The sequence below is a fragment of the Poecilia latipinna genome, unplaced genomic scaffold, assembly GCF_001443285.1.
Source record: "Poecilia latipinna isolate Pla-1442-1.1 unplaced genomic scaffold, P_latipinna-1.0 Scaffold76, whole genome shotgun sequence".
NCBI classification, from domain to species: domain Eukaryota; kingdom Metazoa; phylum Chordata; class Actinopteri; order Cyprinodontiformes; family Poeciliidae; genus Poecilia; species Poecilia latipinna.
Genome location: NW_015112692.1, coordinates 1 through 19,115, shown reverse-complemented (window position 1 = coordinate 19,115; position 19,115 = coordinate 1). Strand labels below are relative to the sequence as shown.

The 19,115-nt window shown below is 38.2% G+C and overlaps 1 long non-coding RNA gene across 2 annotated transcripts; it reads right to left on the bottom strand.

Annotated features, from left to right (window-relative positions):
* Positions 1-1,000: 1,000 nt before the first annotated feature.
* LOC106936351 (uncharacterized) lies at positions 1,001-11,651 on the bottom strand. 2 transcript variants are annotated; one of them, XR_001422115.1, is made up of 4 exons: positions 11,383-11,651; positions 6,185-6,392; positions 2,835-2,935; positions 1,001-1,111 (listed from the first exon to the last, which is right to left on the bottom strand). It is a non-coding gene; the product is annotated as an uncharacterized LOC106936351 (long non-coding RNA). The 2 variants fall into 2 exon arrangements; XR_001422116.1 differs by lacking the exons at positions 1,001-1,111; positions 2,835-2,935 and adding an exon at positions 4,285-4,334 and having other exon boundaries at positions 11,383-11,650.
* Positions 11,652-19,115: the final 7,464 nt, after the last annotated feature.

Here is a 19,115-nt window from a genome sequence, read left to right as displayed (position 1 = left end):
TCCAACAACATCCAGTCAGAACTGTGTTTCAAAAATGTTTGCATGTTAATCTTATACCTTTTAACAAGTCAAAATGTCTTCCATCAATAAATACTATGCATCATTCAATGTCTTCTGTCATGTTAAAGGTTGGCTAGCTGTGACAGCAAATCAAATATGCACTTACAATTTTATTGGACCACTGGAATGCAGACATACCTACACTTATACTCGTATTATATTTGCTATTCACTGCTCCCTAATGGCACACTGTGCGGACTGTACAGCTCTTAAAAGAGTGGGACTCTTTAAGCTTGAACTTGGTAAAAGCAAACACATTAAGTGAATAAATTTAATACTGCATGATATATAGAGGAGCAACGATGCCATTAATATTTTATTTATCGCCGCAGCACAAATAAACACATATAACCAAGGGAAATGTAACTACTTTAGTTATTCATAACCTCAAACTGGAAAAAGGGAATCAAAAGACTCTTAAATAAAAAGCTATACCTCGTCTTCATCAGATTAACTACACAGACATGTTCTGAAATAAGGGAAGACGAAGGTAGATGCTTCATAGTTAGATGTGTACACAATATGTGCACCATCCATCTTCATCAACAGAACTAATACAAGGTTAAGTTTGAATGGACATCACAGAGTACACAAACAATACCGCTGTGCTTTTCAACCGTTTGTGTTTGGGTGTGCGTCAGCGTACTCGGACGGTTTTGACAAATGTGTGTCCGCCGGTGTGCGTGTTTGTGTGTGCCTAGTGAGAAAGAATGTCTATGTGTGTGGCAAACACACCTGACAGATGAAAAAGGCCCGGGGTCCTCTGGGGACCAATTTCCCCAGTCTGTTCCGAAGGCCTGTTCATTACAACGAACAGGAGGAAACAATACTCCACAGCCCGCCAACTTCATTTGCTGCCATTTTCTCTCATTTTGCCTTTCACTCGCTCTCCCTTGACACCGCCCCGAAGACCCGGCGATTTCCCCACAGCGTACCTCAACTTGCGCCTGTGAAGCAGAGATTGGTTGCGCCAGGTCCGTCTGGGTTTTGGAGCCATTGCCCTCTGCCTAGAATGTTTTCTCATTCCCTCACTTTTTCATCTGTCATCTTTCTGAGAGGGAAAATACACCAGACATTGTGGTATTAGCTTTCATTTGTTGGTGTTGCACACAAGCATTTGTGTTGGCATTGTAGAGGAGGCACAAGAAGAATGCAGGCTGTTTATGAGATGTCGGAATGACAATATTCATTGCCAACCACCAATATTTTCCTTACCAAAGTCTCATTTCAATGTTTCAAGAAATTATGAGATTTAGCCTCCGTCATAACAAGAGGTCCAGGTTTTTAGAGCATTCTTTTGCAGAGTGATGTTTTTGATTACGCGTGCTGACGTTCCACATTTATTGAATGCGTTTTATTTATAAATATATATACACAGAGAGAGAGAGAGAGAGAGAGAGAGAGAGATTTTCTGATCTGTCATAAAAAAGCAGATAAAATGCACTAGTAAGTACAGTGTTGCACAGATAGGGGGCGGTAATGAGCCACAGAGACAATGGAAGCAGAAAAGTACAATAAATACAGTTGGCATAGAACTGCTCCTGGACAAACTTCCTCATTGGCAATCTTCTTCAATGAAGCAGCCATATAATATGAGCTAAATCAGTTTTTCTAACTAAAATCAGTTTTGGGCTTTATATATAGCCATAAACCTGACTGAATGTCACTATTTTTCTAACCCTTTCCCTTTTTATTTTAGTTAGGGGTATCAGAATAAATAGGCCAGAACAAAAATGAATGCCACACAACACACTTTGTTTTTTTTTTTAAATGTTTAGAAACCATGAATCATTTTTACTTTAATCTGATTATTATAAACTACTTTATCAGATGATGTAATTCAAATGCAATAAAGCTGTAGTTGTCATGTCTATATGTGAAAAGATTGCTTTACACGGCAATACTCAAGCTTGAGTCATTTAACAAACATTCCTACTAGAATGTGTGTCATTGTTGACGCATTTTTCAATCTTAGAAATGATGCCTAAGAAATCTTGAAATTATATTTTCTGATAAAAATGAGATCCTTTGCAGGAAGGGAGCTATATGGGCTCATTTCCAAGAAGAAACTCTGCCTAAATTAGGCAGCTGATCTACACCAAGTAAAGCAGATCATGCCCAAGGTATGCAGGACTTGATGGATCAATACTGAAATTCGATCTCCCTCCTTCAATGTTTTTGCTATATGAAACTGCAGAAATGCAAACAAAACATAACCATCAGAAGGGAACTGATCATTTGAATGAATCAGCTTTACAAGCAGCCCAAAGATAAATGTGCTCATTGCAGAATAGTGAATAAATCAGCTCTGTAATGTTCCTGCAGCAGGAACGACAAAGATTTCTAAGAAGTATTGAATTCCACACAGACTCGGAGTGACACGGTTTGTTGTTTGTTTTGTTTTTTTAGGAGTCAGACGCTGCCTCTTGAAATGAAGAACGTTCACAAAGTGAGGCATTTCTCTGTGGAAGGAAACATTTCCTTGAACTATTTGCTTTCAAGGGTGAATATGAATGATGTTTGGGAATTATATACGGCACTAGAAACAAACATGTTTGAAATTGAAATGCTGAATAAGGAACCAACATCGCTCCCCTAGCACTAGGAAGCTAAATTTCTAGTTTTTCAAAAGTTATAACTGCAGGAGTTGCCTTAACTGGTCACAACGATACTCTGAATAAAAATTCTCTTAGCTGTTGCTCTAAATCAACAACAAGGTGGCATTTAAATGCAATTATGGAAAACAAAAAAAAAAAAAAGATGGATTTACTGACCTGAAAGACCATCTACAACCTGGCTGGACTGGACTGAAGACAGACTGTAGCAGCCACATGGTGAAAGTTGAATACACTTGATTAGCTGATGATCAGCCCATCTGCATAAAAGGAGTTTTGTCAGATTGTAAATCATGCATATTAAACACCATGTCAAAGTAGAAAAACATCTACAGTGATGTTAGAGAAGCAATTCTTACAGGTTAGAAAGTCCTTTTCAAACCATTTGACACCTGAATTAATGTCATGTCGGCAAAGTATCAAAAAGCACAACAGTTAAAAATCTGAAATTGATGACGCAAAAGTTTCACTATCACTCTGAGCCGTCAAACTGCAGATGTAAAGGTTCCTTTGCATGAGGAAAGAAAAAGTGTAGTAAGAGTCTTCCCTCTTGAGTTCATTCTTTAGTTTTTGTCGTTTATCACACATCTAATTTCAAACATCATCAAACAACGGTAAGCTAAAAAAAATCGAATTTTCAAGTAATTTATTTTATAAAAGGAAAAAAAAAAAAAAAAGCTATCAAATCCAACCTGAGCCACTTTTAATAACCGGTTGTGCCCACTAGCCACCATCAAGCATTTCTAGTAATTGTCGATTATTCCCTGATGAAACTTTCACTGAAACCCTACGATTCACCCTAGAATCAGACAATCCAATGTCTCCAAATAAATAAAAAAAAATCATCAACACAGTCATTCAAATTCCTACAGGCCTCAATTAGCATATTCAATGTCGAAATATATGAATGAGAATTAGAAAAATGGAAAGATGAAACAAATATTGCTATTGGGATTGTTTCCTAAAGACAAGCTCACCTCTGTAATAAGAATATGGCAAGCAAACATCTGAAATAATGTCCTTTGGACAGATAAGACCAATGTAAAGGTGTTTGGTCTTATTGCACAGTTCCATAATAGTTCAACTTAAAACAAAAACAGCACAACATGTCATTCCAATTGTCAACCATGGTGGAACCGCAGGACCTGAATATCTTGCAGTCTTTGACTCAACAGGAAACCTATGTCCTATTTTACTCTAAAGTAAAATGGAAAGTCATCTGTCCAAAAGCTCAAGTTTGGTCAAAACTGGGTCAACAAAAGGACATTGAACACAAAGCAGCCGCAAATCTCAAGCGGAATGGTTGAAAAGGGACCATATCAGTAATGTGGTGGAATGGCCCAGTCAAAGTTTATTCCTCAACCCAACAGAACCCCTGTGTTGGAAACTTTTGAGAGTGCAGTGAAACAAATATCTGGAAACGTCCATGAACTGAAGCAATGTTGTAAAGAAAAATGAGCTGAAATTCCTCCAGAATGATTTAACAAACTATAGAATTATGGGGTGTACTTAGTTCTTGCAATGCCTATGATCCAGTGTATATCACTGCTATAGTGTTAACAGCAATTAAGACAGTTGGACATTTATGTTTTTGTCGGTTATGGTTAAATCTCTGCTACCTTATGCTGGTTCTAATCCTCCACAAGATCTTCCCAGCTTCTGAGCGGAAACAGAACAGAAATGAGACTTATTCCCACCATTCTGCCAAATTACTGTCACTGTGTTGAATGGCAGACACGGGGAGCTAATACACATCGGGCGAATTAGTATGCCCCTGAAGCACTCGGTGCACTTTGTCAGGAGGAGAGGTGATGTAAGGAGGGATAAGTATTGCAGTTTCCCACCTGACCTGAAGGATCAGCTTCCCCCCGCACAGCGACACAGTGCCCCCTCTGGGCCGGTAAAGGAGCATTTTTCAAGGTGATTTATCTGGATTGTAATGATCTGGGAGCATCAAAGCATCTGGGTTCTTTAATGAAAAGCACGTTTTATGGCAAGGTAGGTGCCTATACTTATTCTGTATGTACAATGTCTACCAAGGCTACAGTGAGATAAAAATGGGTAATGGGACAAAAATTTTTTACTAGTAATAAAGTCAGTTAGGTAATTAAGAACATTGCTTATCTTAACTTTAACCTTGGATTTTTGGCTTTCATTTAAGGTATTAAGTTCTACACCACCTATCTGTTGGCTCTGGCAGTCTAGAAAAACTAATAATTCTTGTTCCTCACCTGAAGCGCATAAATCAAACTTGTGTCGTATTCCTACAAGCATTCCTGCAAACTTTCTAGCAAACAATGCATGTATAGCAACAAAAACAAGACAGATGTTGAAGTTACAGTTGTGTGTTTTAAATGGTATTAAATGTATTCATAAAGAGAACCTCGCATGTTTTTCTTCTTTGCTGACAAGCACAGCATGCAAATCAAAGGTCATGAATACTGTAAATGCAAGTATGAAATAAAGGAGTTGCACATATTCTCTGGCCTTGCAAATGTGTGCAAACATTCCTCAACACAACTTGTTAATATTTGATGCAACTATAAAATATATATTGAAATGTTATGACTGAAGGTTATTACTTAGTTACCAGCAAAATAATTATTTTTTTCTTGTAGCATGTTAGTACTTGTCTAGTATGTTAAAAAAATAAAAAACAAGAATATTACTTGGGAAAAGAGCAAGCCTGGACTGATATAGTACATTGTAACCTTTTATACTTTTAAAAATGCGAAGAGAAAGCAAAACTATAAGTGGGACATTATAAAGACCCGAATAGCCATTACTTCTCTACTGCTATGCAAAGATCATTATTAATAAGCTCAGTTAATGTGTTAAAGAGCAGACGATAACTACATATCACTTTAATTTTGTTATTTTGGATAAGAAGGTTCAAAAACTTTAGTTCTTTCTCATCCGTTACAAAAAGGAAACAATTATGATTAAGATTAAGGCAAATGTTAAGAGGTGCATTCCCTTTTCAACAACCATAACGCACACACACACGCGCAAACACTCATCTAAAACACAGAGCTGTGCTTGAGGGTAATTTTTTGGCTTTAATGAAGTTTACACTGAACAACTAATTGGACAGATTCTAAAGAATTTTTGTTTAGGTAGATGAAGGCAGTTGGACGGGGAACTTGCAAATTCAAGGATCTCAATTTTATATTCATATAGTTTGAGCCAGAAAATGACTCGGATGAGCCATGATTAATAAAAACAAGACTGAAACAAGTGTTGATGAAGGTAATATAGTTTTCAGAACAGTTAGAAATATATTTATATACTTGTTTAAATGCTGAATAACATGGATGTTAGCTGCTTGTAAATACAGCTGTTACATTACATTCCAGTAGAGAAATGATATAAATCCACTGTACCATGCATTAATCACAGAGCAGCAGACTTCATTTACTGTCTTGTGTAAAACTGAATCAGGTGCAGCAACTGAATGTTCATACAATTTAGTTGCTGCAGTGTTCTTTATGTTGGAATTAACATTGTACCTTGGATTATGCTCCATGTCCAGCCATGGCTGAGCTTCCTTGTTCTTGACCGTCATGGTGGATGCGGTGGCAGTCTTGTAGGTCTCAGCAGGATGTGAAGGTGGCTCTTGAAAATCAGATCTAGTCTGATCCTCTTCATGAATGGCTCCCGTGCTGAATTATCCAGAAACCTTGTGGGTTTCAACATATAGTGAAGAGTTTGTTTTTCCTGTAACCATGCAGAGTACAAGTCCACCCAAAGAACAAATGTGAATAAAAATAAAGAAGAACGTAATGTTTTACTACTTTGAGTGCAGAACATAAATTCAACCATACTATGTTCTCTAACCGACTGTGATGTCCACAGGCCCATCAGCAAATTGATGGAAAGTGTGGCAGAAGGATTTGGCAGCACATATACTAATTTAGTATATTAGTGCATTGTAAGCTTTAAGCACAATATTTTATCGAGGGAAAAAACAAAAACGAAGCACAAGTTAGGGGCACCACTATTCAAGCTCTTTGTACAGGATGAGACTGCAACTAATAGTGTAAAGTTATACTCAAAGTAACAAAATAATTTATTTTTTTTACTTGCAATTCATAATGTTCCACAGTGATCAAGAGATTTTTCAAACGTGTAATCATTTGATTTCAAGTCTAATTTGTTCTTTCAGTTAATACTGAAAGTCTTAGAAAAATTTGATTTCTAATTTGAATTTACATTGTTTTACAGAAAATATATATTTTTATTTTTGCTCCATATGGCCTTGCTCTATTTTGTCTAAGTTTAGAGAGAGTGAGACAAGTAACCCTCCAGCAGTTGGAAAGTTGCAAGTTCAATTTCAGCTTTTCTCATCAACATGTTGATGTGACCTTAAGCAAAGTACTTATTCTGCTTACTGGGTGGAAAAATATGACTAGTCACTATTATTACAATAGTGCTGATTTCCCATTTAGTAACCTACTAAAGGCCCGTACACAGCTAAAACCACGATTCTCTTGTCAGAGAGGAACTCAAACTCTTCTAACTCATGTAACTTATTTGTCCTGACCTTGCCCTTCAAATTAAGACAAAATGTTCTTTTAAGGTTATAAAATAAGAAGTGTTCCTCATATATATATATATATATATATATATATACACATACACACACACACAGGAATTCCTTTTATGAGGCCCATTGTCCTCGGTTAAAAGAAACAACCCACATTTCTGCATTAAAAAGGTTTTGTATTCCCCCCTTGCATTTCAAAAAAGATAACTACCATCTTAAGTTGCTATGGGTCCTTTTGTTATATTAAAAAAAAAAAAAGCGAGCGAGCGAGCTATAATTGCTAATAGAGCAATTTAATATTTTTAGCCTAGCTGCATAAAATGTCTTCAGAAATTTTAATTTCATGCTTTTTAAAATGGTAATACAGCATAAAATGAACCATTAGTGGTAACCATGTTTTTGTTCCAATGTTTCCTGAAAACTAGGTTCAGTTTGTTTATTTTTCTGCATTGTGTCTGACATCTGTGTTTCACGATTTCTTGGCTCAGCTCACTCTTTCATTCCCAGCTGAAGCAGTCCAAGTTCTACATATGTATCCCAGCCCAAGGCCCCTGTTTGTGATGTGTGCTGTAGAATGTGTGCGTCATTTGTAGATCTGTCCTACCTGGCATAGTGCACACCGTCCCTTAGGACACTCTCGTCTGTGTGTGTGTCTGTGTGTGTGTGTGTGTGTGTGTGTGTTTGAATCCTTCCAGCTGTCTCCTCTGATCTATCCGTTCTGATGACTGAACATCAGCGATTCCCACTGGGCTGCTACCTTTAGGCAGCCACCCAAACAAAGACGCACATTTCAAACAACAATGTTTAGGACTGGAGCCAAATCGGACTGTTAGAAGTGGGAGCCAGCTTATTTGATGTAGAGCAAGACTGCTTACATATGCGAAATCAATTTAATTCCAAGACATTGATGGAGATAGGAGAAAAATCAGCAGATATTAGAATTTGATTCTAAACAGTTTTAGGTGGTATTATAAGCATTTTGTGGGATACTCATAACACTCACACTCATTGTGGGATACAGGAGAATTGTTTTAAATTAGCCACATTGGAAGGTTTTTGAGCAGCAATGGACCAGTTTAGGTCATGCCACAACGCCTCAGTCCAATTTCAGTCTGGACTTTTAATAGGCCACTCCAAAACCTTTCAGAGGTAGAGTTGTTGGTATGCTTCTGATCATTGTCCCACCACTTAAACCAAGCACTACATTACAATGTGAAAAGTCTCTGTACTGATGTTGGATTTCTATAAATGCACGACGGTTGACTGACATGGTAACTGTCATGTCTGCTTGTATTGGCCTCCAGTGTTTCTGTTTGTAATTAAATGTTCATCCGATACCCCTGGGGCAATTATGCACCAATTCAACCTAGTGCTGCTCTGCTTAGCAAGGCAACACATGCAAGATGCACTTGAATCATCTGAAAGAAAGCAAATCTATTAAATAAAATGTAATTTATAAGGAAATAATCCCTGTACAGATGAGAAAAGCCTCATTTCATTAGGAGGAATTCTGTACACTTTTAAACAGAACAAAGTTTATACTGTAGGAAACGTGTGACTTGTGTCTCTTAAGGAAGTCAACTTCTCTATTCCACCCCTATGCCTTTTCCTACAGCTGTGCAGGTGCGAGGGCGACAAGATGCCATTTAGCTTCACTCACACACACACACACACACACGCGCAAACACACACGCACCCTGGCGCATGCACAGATGTGAGAACTCGCGGCTTCCCAGACCGTTTAGATTCCTCTTGTAAAGGAAGTGTTGACAGAGAGCTACAAGTGTGGAATCGGCAGCGAGTTAATTAACGGCAACGTTTTCAGCTCCCCCAAGGAAAAACAACACCTGTAGGGGAGGGGAAGGGTGTGTGTGAAATCGACCTAACAAGTACAAAACTGGAGAAATCTCACCCATATTGAATATGCATTGGAGTACCACGCGGTGCAAATAACAGAGTGTAAGCTAATTCTCACTATGCATAACTTCCTGCTTTAAAAAAAAAAAGGCACATCATTTATAAACCCATTTACACTTCCTGAAGTTGATTCTAATGAATTGGCACCAGAAACGTTTGAATCAAACATATATATATATATTTTATATTATTCTGAAATGCCACGAATTAGTTTATTGTTGACCTCAATGAAAAGTGTCAGTGGTCAACCATTTCAATTCAATTTTGACCAACTTTGATACGTTAAAATGATCAACTTTGAGTCTTGATCAACCAAAAACATCTTAGTGACTTTGATCTGAAAAGTGATATTTATCCAAGCCTGACAACTACATTTCCTTATAATGTACACTAAGTACAATATAGACAATAAGTTGAAATAATCCATTTTTAAAGCTTCGTGAAGTCTAATGTGCAGTGGTACGGTTGTTGCAAAATATAAAAAGACATTAGTGAGAAATGTCGAAAGGGGAAAATCCCTAGCATTTAAAACAGTAACAAAAGGAGGTTGTATCATGATTGATTATCTGGAGCCGCTTTACTGAAAGCCTTTCTGAAAATAATAGAACGAGGAAATGTCTTAGGGGGCAAAAAAATCTGAAAGGAGAATATTTTGCCTTCACCCTGTGACCTTAAAATTCTGAATAAAGCTCAATAGCAAGAGAACATTTTCTAAAGGCTATGTCAGGGTCTGAACTCAAATTTGGTTGAAATGATCTGGCACGATTGTTCCTGCTTGCAGCTTGTCAAGGGTGGCCAAATTGCTGCAAATCTGTAAAGAAAAAGGTCCCAGAATTTCTCCAGTAACATTAGAGACTAATTTTGATGCTTGATAGCGGGACCTGGGGAGATGCAACTAGTTCTCTGGTTTTAAGAGGCAGACACTTTTCCCCACATTGGGCCATGATAAATGAAATTATTTTTAAAAATTTGCTTTTTTTCCCCCCTATTTATTCAGGTCAGCCTCGTATTATATTAAAATTTGATGAGCTGAACCATTTAAGTGTGACAAAAACAACTGAAGAGATCTGTAAGGAAGCCAATCTGTTTTTACAGCACTGTGAATAAACGGCTTGCTACTGATTAAAATTAATGACACATTCAGGGAATACTCCTCAGACTCCTCCACTGATAATTCAGCAATTAATATTTTCTAAAGTTGAATTACCAAGAACTCTGTGAAACTCAGTTGCTTTATACCCCAATTCAAAAAAAAAAGAAAAAAAAAAAAAAAAGATTACAACTCAAACAGTTTTATACAGTCAAGGGAATAACTTGCAAAACTTAGTCGTGGTACCAGTCTATTAACTGGACATAATTCATTCAAGTTGGATATTTTTTTTAATCTTTTTAAACTGTAGTCTGATTTGACTTTGAATTGAAGTGGTCTAAAACATAAGTTCTCAATTCTGATCTTTAGGGCCTACTTTCACTGCCACATGTTTGAAAATTGTCTTTGCTCCCAGCACGCCAAATTCAAATGATTGCATTAATCCCCCAGAATACCATCAAGTTCTTCCAAAGCCTTTAATCACCCATTCTTTTCATTTGTCAGTTGTGTGGCAGCAGGGAAGCACTTAAACATGTGTGACAGCGGATTTTAAGGGCCAGACTTGGCATTAAACAAGTTTACTTTTGGACTTGCTTATAACACAATGTCTACACTGCAAGATTTACTTTTTGAGAGTCGGAGAATGCAGCCAACATAAATTGTTTTAGTTTTAATTCTATTCAAAAATCAGTTTGGAACTAGTAAATTTTTTTTTTTTTTTTAATATATATGGAAATGACTATATTTAAAAAAGAAATCTGCAGTCTTCAAGAACCAGTGTCCGCCTCCCGTTTAGTTGTGTCCCTCGTCCTACACAGTTGATTAAAAGGCTAACTGCCTCACTAGCATGCCGTCAAGCTCTACGGAGCTATGCTAATTAGCTCATATTGGAGCCAGGTGTGCAGAAGCAGAGAGACACCTAAAACTTGCAGGACACTGGTGCTTGGGGACTCGAGTTTGAAACCACTGGTTTAGTAGGTTTTTCTTTAGCTTAACTCAGGCAAGAACCCTCACATAAGCTAGACAACAGATTACTTTTGGGAAAACAGAGCAAAACGTTTGCAACATCAATGCAAGTCACTACCAAACAGAGGAAATAAGCTATCTTTAACGCACAAGCATATAGAGGTGAAAAATGTGTGTTTAAAACGTACCTTGACATATTTAACCACGAAAAATATGCCGAATCATTGTTTGTTCACTTCTCAGTCCATGTAGTTCTCAGTTTACTAGCCTTTGGTCCAAGTTCAATTCATCTGCCCTCTCTCTGTCATCTTGAGTCTTCTTCTTCTCTTGGGGTTTATTATGAATTGGCAAAAAAAAAAAAAAGGGGGCACGTTACCGCCACCAACTGGAATGGAGTGTGAACTGAAACATCAAAAAAAAAAAAAAAAACTCCTATCCTTCCAAATAAACGAGCCAATCTCAGATAATTTATTAAAGCTTAAGAATGAAAACGATCAGCTATTAAACGTCTCTGTAATATATCAGAGGAATTTAATCTTATTTTCATTTTAGGAAGACTGCTCATCTGCTCAACTCTTTCATTTCCTGACTACCTCTTACCTCTAATCATCTCTCTTTCGCCAAGTCCTACAAAACTACCTACCTTTTCTTTCTTCTTCCCATTGTTTTTGCCATCTTTTCTCATTTTCTTCTTTATGACGCTTTTTACTTCTGTTCGACTCACTTCTACAATCATTACAACTGAAATGTGTACTGTAGACCGACTCCTCCGCAACTTTATCTGCCGTTTCATGTCCTCTTCAATACCAACATGAGCTGGTATCCATCTAAATAAGACAATTAATCCCATATGTTTGATTCTAAACAGTGTTCATTATATTTCCATCAAAATGTCTGGTCAGGAATACTCAGGAATACTGTACGTTGTACGACTGATCCAAATATTTTCTTTGATACATCTGTATATATATTTTAATACATACATAGTATTTCTCTGATTTCCTTCCTATTTTTTTAATGGTGGTTGGCAAACATCATCATCATGTTTGGATCATTATTCTGTAAACTCTAAAACAAACAAGAAAAACACACACACACACACACACAGTCACAAATCAATCTTTATTAAAAGTATAAGGTTAATATAAAAGCCCTTGTTGGTTAAACCGTTGTGTAAATTTGACAAATGTCAGTTTTGCTGAACTCATTTATAGCTTTCAAATCTAAATGTGCTCATGTAAAAGTGGTCACTTAACATGAGTTTTCTTTTGAATTAAGACATCCTCGACTTTTCTGTTTCAACATTAGCAGGCACTCAGTGAAAGGCTTGTTATAGTAGACAGCACTGCCTACTTTTTTTCTGAGAAATGAGTCAAATCACAGTACTGAAAAAGGAACAAGTTTATGCTGAGGGCAACTGGCTGATATAAAAGTAAAACTGTACAAAATGCAGAAACATTGTGGGCTCCATATATGTAACTCCAAGAATTTTATAGCCTTATGTTTTCCATTAGCTAATTGCTCTGACGAGAAAATGTCACATGCTCCGTTTTAAGTTTGCACTTGTTTCACACGGAAAGATCGGTGGTGCCAAGCTCCTCGACAGTTTTCAAATGAAACTCTTGAGATGGTAGAAATCCCAATTGGTCTTGTCCCTTGCAAACTAGTAGCTACTTACTGCAGGTCAGATATTAACTCACAATGTCAGACCTCACTTCAAAAATTCAAATTATGTCAAACTGATTATTTGAAGTTTTAGGCTGGAAAGACCAATTTAAGTCCTCTTGTGCACTACATATTTATTTTAACTCTAATTGCCTTCGCTGATATCTTCCACGAAACAAAGCAGCTGCCCTCGCAGATTGTACAAACGAACTCAGGCAGCGACTGGAGACAAAAATCGATTTGATGACTAATTTTGTGCAGTGGCGTGGACACGGGAAAGGAGTGACACACTCACTCTTGAATTGCATTGGAAAGAGGCGGTGTTTATGTGTCCTGTCGGCAGCAATGGAGAGGGAAAACATTACATCACAGCACATTTCAAAGCAATCAGAGGCGCTTTGATGAAGCCAGCGTGCTAAATTATTGTCCTGTCTTTCTTTAAACAGATCTCTGCTGCTGAGATAACACGGCTGGACCAGCGGAGAGCCGAATACGAAAAACAAACAAGAAAAAAAACAAAACGTGGAGATCTGAAAACACGTCCGTCGTTTGCTTGTGACTTGTACGCCATTTGGCCGTGCACCAAGATCAGACGCAGCTTCCAAAACGATATATTACCATTCAACTCTACAAACCAGTAATCTCACGAGGTTGCTTTCCACCTGATCTGGCAAATGATCTGGGTTCAAAAGACGGATTTCTAATGATTTTTACCTCTAAACTACAACGCAAGGCCTTTTGAAAGAGATAAAAATGAAAGAGGTTGTAAAAAAAAAAAAAAAAAAAAAGAAAGGTTAAAAAAAAAAAAAGGCTGAAATCTTAATTTGTTTGCCCCACATCGGGAGAAGTTTTGATAAGGCTTTCATTTCTCTGCCGCAATTAAATTTGGCAATTTAAGAGAGGAAATGATAGCAAGGATCCAAAAGGCCTGCTGGTATCAGCATGGCACACAGACAAATGGCATGCTTCCTTTAAAAAAAAAAAAATATCCAGCAGATCGAGGATGGTTTGACTAACAGGGAACATACAAGCACCTCCCATTAGAGTGATGTAGAGACAAGGCTTTCTGAGCAAGATGAAGGCAGGATTCAGAGGTGAAGGTTTATAAATTCAGGGATCAGGAAGAATAAGAGTCAGAAAAAAAAAAGGGGTGATAAAATGAGTCACTACAGAAAAGGCCCTAGCGCTTGCCTTCAGATTATCCTCGGTTCTTTCTGTGCTTGTTTGCCGATACGATCTGCTCTACAACTCCCTCTTGGGCAGCTTTTAGGTTCAGCAGTAGCTTTAAAATGTGCATAAAGCGGTGGTGCTAGAGACCTGTGGGAAAGCCGACTTAAACGTCTTCCCTATGCAATATAAATCAGTGCTGGTCTATGCGAGCAAGCGCGGCTATATTTAGGGGGAAGAGTCTTCTCCCTCGATTATAAAAAAATGAGCACAACAATTAACATTTTAAAGGTATGCCTGCAAAGAAAACCGGCTCGCTGTCCCCCAGCACAGCACAAATGGCACAGCATCCCGCCCTGCAGTTGGATGCCAGCTTTGTTTACTGCATATCTGAGGAGTTTGACACAGTTTGGGTGGAACACATTCTTAAGGTTCAAGCGTAATTCCTCGGGGGAGGAGAGGGGGAGAAAAGAAAAAAAAAAGAAGTAAGATTATGAGAAAATGATGAAAAACCGAGCAACATGCTGCAGGAAGGCAGTATTTCGCCAGTGTTTCAGTGCAAGTAAGCAACAACAACAAAAAAAAAAAGAAATATGTTGCACATTTCAATCAAGAGTTGTCAAGAGTGTGGGTCCAGGAATGACAGAAACATGAAGGTTGAGGAAGTGATTTGACTCAGATTGTGTGCAATTGCAAGTAAACAGCTGAAGATATAGAAGTCTGAAAAGCTACAAGAGACCCGTCATAATTTTTTTCCCACGTTCTTGCAAACATTGACGCTTTATAATGAGATATTAACATGTAGGCAGCCAAAAAAGTATCTGTTGGGTGCAGAATTAACATTTTAGATGGTTTTTGGTATCAATCAATGAAATCCAGTGTAAAAAACTGTATTCAAAAATCAAATAATTAGTTTATAGTAAAAAAAAAGCTAATCTATAATATTTGCATAGGCCAGAATTACAATCAAGTTCACCTTCTGACAAGACAAAAACCCTTAACATGCACCCAGAGCGACAGTGGAATGGTTGAGATTGAAGCACATTTATGTCTTAAAATGGCCTAGTCAAAGTCCAGATATAAATCCAAATGAAAACCTGTGGCAGCCATTGAAAACTGCTGTTCAAACGCTCTCCGTTTCATGAAATTTGAGGAATCGTGATGAGGAGACTTGGCAAACACTTCAGTCTTTGCACGTTTAAAGGGTGGCAGAGACAAAACAGTAAAAAGTAGCTGCAACCGAAATGGCGCTAAAGAGGAAGACACCAAAATGCTCAAGGGTGGAGGACGGTTTTTGAAAAGTTCAGTACATTATATTCTGCGGCGTGCCGTCACAGCACCACAGTCCCAAAGAAACAGAGGTACACTAAAGAGAGAAGCCAAATGTACCATCACGCTCGTAATAGTGAGACCAAAGGCAAGATCCACCTTTTGTTCTCCTTCAGGCGGAAAGCCAGCCTGCTCACATCCAGAGCCAATTCTCATCACCGCCGCCATCTCCAACGCTCCTCAGATGGTTGCAGTGAGTGCTTGTTCCTCCGGGACGTTGCTTACCCTCACCTCTAAATCTGTTAAATGATAAAACACAGAACTCTAAGCATGTTCGAAGGTCAAAGCAAATCGTAGCTAAATAGGCTCTTCAATGGGCTTCTCCCTTTTTTTTTTCTTTTTTTTTTTATGAAGATTTGTCGCTTCAACTTCAATTTGACGTGTACGAAGCTTTGAGAGACATGAAATACCACAAGTGCCTCATGGGCGCTGTAAAGTAACACAAAACGGCAGTGTGTGTTCACTCGCGCTGCCATTTGTCAGAAAGGCCTTGCAGAACAATAACACTGTATAAAAACACAGGGCTGGGCTCGCAGTCAATCGTGCTCGTGGCCTCGCTGGATGGCGTTCCGTGACAATGCCATTCACACGGCCCGAGACGGCGGGCAGAAGGCTTTCTTTTGTGGACCTGCCAAAGGATGTCATTGTACCATCGGTATCAAATTAAACCGCTCATGTTCTCTTCCCCTCGTGGCTTACTGTTGCAGACACCGATACTTGTGTCTGCAACAATGAGCATTACCGCCGTCGTTTGCTGCCCAGAACAGTAAGACCAGAGTGACAGATGAAAGCCCACCAGCCACTGCGTTCCATTTGTAAGCTAAGTGCGCAACCAATGGCTAAAGTCTCACTTGTAATCATCGTCTCTGTCAGATAAGTGGCAGAGATTTAAAGTGTGCTGTTTTTTTTTGTTTTTGTTTTTGTTTGTTTTTTTCAGTTTAGACAAACAGTAAATTCTCGTGCTGCACGAATTAAGGAAGTTGGGAGTAGAGTGACATTTTGGGGTAGCAGATAATAATGGGTCTAACTTGTCTCCTGCGCCTGAACATCGGATCTACGCCAAGCTAGCTGCAGTCCCACGTTGGGAAAACTGATTCCCAAACAAGGTGTTCTCCTCTCACTCACTGTAGACCCAACTGAAGGCCAGGGTGGAGTTGTTAATGGAGGTTCATCAGATTAGCTTGATACAAAGTAGCGTTTCCTTAAAAATCGATCCAGTTACTGTGACTGATTCCAGGTGGTGTGTTTTCTCTGTTACCAATGCCACACATACACATTAAATGTTGTGGTCACCCTTAAAAATGTGACTAAAACGTATATATAATCAAATCAAATAAAACATTTTTTTAAAAATGTCCTTTGCCTTATTTCGGCTGTGATTAGAGAAAACTGTTTAAACTACATTTTAAGTCAGTGCAGACATATTTTTCTACTTTGGGAGTAGCAGGTCCAGGAGTTTAACCAAAACATCTGTGATTTTGTTTTTTTGTCCAACGTTTTTGTCATTTTCTGAATGACGATCTATTTTTCATGACTACATTTAAAGAGTTGGGAAGTAGACAAACCAGTAAATTGAGACTCTTTGCTTTTGTGCATGAATATTTTACAAATAATATATGCTTAGTGACTATATTGGATGTTGAGTGCAAGGCTGATGAGAGACCTCAAACTCCAGGGTGTGCTCTTGTATTTCCAACTAAATTTGAAATTGTAACTTCCTAGAAGAAAAAGAGCATTTTATACCAATTATACCAATGCTGCTGCCTAATTGAAAATTAAATGAATGATTGTGAAGAAGGTTATGTTAGAACTAGTTCTTGTAAATTGAGTACTTGCAGAATAAAACCAAGTCGGTGGTGATAATGGTGAAAAACCAGATATCTTCACTATTCTGGGGAAAGAAAGCCATCTTAAAACTTAAAAGGCACGTTCTAATGTTTCAATGAAGCCTGAAGAGCATCAGTCTTTTCTAGTTATTAATCCACATATGTGGTTTTGATAGCATGACAAAGAGATTAAAAAAATACCACAGCAGTCTGCAGAGTAAAAATATTAAAAAAAAAAAGAAAAAGAAAAGAATAATGAGCAAACAAAACGAAACCCCAAGACAAAACAAAAATTCAGCCATTAGGAGCTGAAAGATCCTCGAGTCTTACTGGGAAGCTCGCTGTACTGTAAATATGTCCCTCTTGGTGGGAATCAGTGTAAAAGGCAGCTAGCAGCTGGTGCTTAGCGGGGTCCTGCTGGCCCAAGCACACAACCGCCTCAGCTCACTGATGAAGACAGATGGATTGGGCCACAGCCCCGACGCAGGAAACACACCCCCGAGTCTGCAGATTAGAGCCGAGCATCAGATGAAGCGCCGATAGCCCGCTGAAGCAAAGACAGCAGCAGAGCGAGCAGAGAATCGTGTTCCGCATGCACGTACCTCCATCACGTGAACTTTTGAATAAGGTCAGCTGAATGGTAATGTTCCAGTAGAGTGGTGCATGAGGAAGGGCAAATGTGTTTTTTTTTTTTTTTCTAAAAGAAATCTTGAGCATCACACGGGTTTTCACAGCTTAAACTGCCTCCGTTTTTTTTTTTTTTTTTAATCTTGATTTAGATTGCCCCTATTATTCACACATTAACAAAGCGTCTCTTCAAATTGTTTTGGATCCACGCTAGCTGCTGCTGAGAATGCTTGGCTCCAAAAGCGAGGTAAGCCAGGTTTGGCCTCAGGAGGCAGATTTCCTCAAGGTAAAGCTTGGAAACAAATGCTCCCACGTTCCATTTTACAATTTTGCACATTTGTTGGTCATCCCAATAAAATAGATTTTTAAAAATGTGGAAAAAGTCCCAGTGCCAGTCAGCTTTGCACGGCTCTGCAGCTGTAAGACAACAGGTGGTTGCATTTTGTATTTTCAGGCACAAAAAAAAGAAAAAAAAGAAAGAAAAGCAGAAGTAGGATTTAACTGTTTTCCCATCCCAATAGATTGTAGCAGCTCCCCAGCACGTGAATTAAATTTTGCGCAGTCTCGACGGGTGATTTTCATGGCTTGTTTATTTTCTTTGATGTGGATCATCAAAGAGTCACCACACCCATCTCAATCACCATAGTCACCGTGAAAACTAAACAGATACAAATATTAGAATATAACATAAACTTATAACACAAACAACAAAATAAAACGTACCTCGCTGCTTTCACCGGGGAACGCTAAACGTTAACAGTGCCAAGCACATCCGACAGTTTGTTGAAGTTATTCATTGATAGTGATTTCCCAGCTTTTATAGGGCCTCCCCTCATTTGGCTACGGCAGCCCGCGAGGGACAAAAAAAAAGAAAAACAAACAAAAAAAAAACTTAAAGTGCAAATACAATTAAACAAAACATAAACCACCAACAGTGGTAATCAAAACAGACAAACATCATTAAACAACCTGCAACATCCTTTAAATAATTTACAATAAATATACAAATTTGAATAATTTAGATAACTTAATTTAAATAGTTCTCTATCCATTACATAGATTATTGGAGCCTTGCTTACACATACAAAAGAGCAAATTACTACAAATAAATCCCAAAATACGCAATCTTTGTGGACAAACTACAGCGTTCAAAGGGTAGTCCTTGCCTCACAACATTGATTGCAGTTTTAAGAAAAGCGCTGCAGACTGCCATCATATTAACAATGGATGCCTTTTGATTGGGCTTCATCAAGTTTCAAAAAAATCTAATCAAAGAGTTACCCTGACAGAAAGCTACACACACACAC